Source organism: Phoenix dactylifera, unplaced genomic scaffold (assembly GCF_009389715.1).
Source record: "Phoenix dactylifera cultivar Barhee BC4 unplaced genomic scaffold, palm_55x_up_171113_PBpolish2nd_filt_p 000493F, whole genome shotgun sequence".
NCBI classification, from domain to species: Eukaryota; Viridiplantae; Streptophyta; class Magnoliopsida; order Arecales; family Arecaceae; genus Phoenix; species Phoenix dactylifera.
In genome coordinates this window covers 124,804-125,931 of record NW_024067913.1, presented here as the reverse complement: position 1 = coordinate 125,931, position 1,128 = coordinate 124,804, and the positions used below count along the sequence as shown (strand labels likewise).

Sequence of the window (1,128 nt, the reverse complement as noted above, 5' to 3'; positions counted from 1 at the left end):
TGCTGAGGGGCACTCATGAATAGGATGCGATGGGCTAGAACAGATAGCACACACTTGTGCTTGGGAAGAGCTAACGACATGTCCTCCTATAATTAGTTGGTCAATCTTATGGGACAATGCATCTACCTTGCTAGACAGGTCCGTAGAATGACTTATTTCACAAATGACCCCTTTTCTTTGAAAATTCGGGGATGCTTGACGAGAACATGAAGCATGGTGGAGGGAGTTTTCATTAAGATTTTCAAATAGTTGCCATGCTTCATGCTCATTTCGAAGCATGAAAGTCCCCCCGCATGCAGCATCGATCTTCTGACGGTTTCGTTCAGTCAAACCATCATAAAAACATTGCATTAGCTGCCACTTAGGTATTTGATGATGAGGGTATTTACGGATTAGGTCCAGAAATCTCTCCCAAGTTTCATGAAATTCTTCTCCCTCGGTTTGGGAGAAGCTTGTAATGGCACGTCTAAACTGGTTCGTTCTTCCTATGGGAAAGTATTTTTTAAGAAATTCTTGTTGCATTTGATCCCAAGAACGAATTGAGTTAGCTTCTAAAGAATTCAGCCATTGTTTGGCTCTATCTTTAAGGGAGAAGGGGAATAACCTAAGTTTCAGGGCATCATCAGTGAAGTTCTGAATCTTGACAGTGGTGCAAATCTCAAGAAATTCATCTAAATGTTTGTATGGGTCTTCATTGGTGAGCCCATAAAAAGATGGGAGCATTTGGATCACACTAGACTTTATTTCATATTGTACAGCTGCTACCCTCAGGTAATCGAATGCAAGATGAGGAAGTGTAAATAGTGGGAGTAAAGTACTCCCTCAGGAGTTTGGGTTGTTCTTCAGCCATCTTAAGAGGTGGGGATGATTCTAATGTTCTGATCTTAGCTCGAATGTTCCTAAGGGTTCGTTCTATTTCAGGGTCAAAAGGTAATAGGTTTCGTACTCTAGAACGACTACCGTGCATACACTAGTACTCGATCAATCAAGCATGCAATAAAAGAGAAAAGCATATCAATCCTAGTCTTTGTCCTAAAATCACTAGACAGCTCCTAACTGGTTTGAAGAGGGCACCTAAGCCTCCAATCCGGTCTAATGAACCGAGTTGACCAGGTAAGCTCCCAGGTA

The 1,128-nt window shown here is 41.8% G+C and overlaps 1 non-coding gene across 1 annotated transcript; it reads left to right on the top strand.

Moving 5' to 3' along the window:
• Positions 1-367: 367 nt before the first annotated feature.
• LOC120106234 lies at positions 368-473 on the top strand. Its single transcript, XR_005508425.1, has one exon. It is a non-coding gene; the product is annotated as a small nucleolar RNA R71 (small nucleolar RNA).
• The last annotated feature ends 655 nt before the right edge of the window (positions 474-1,128 follow it).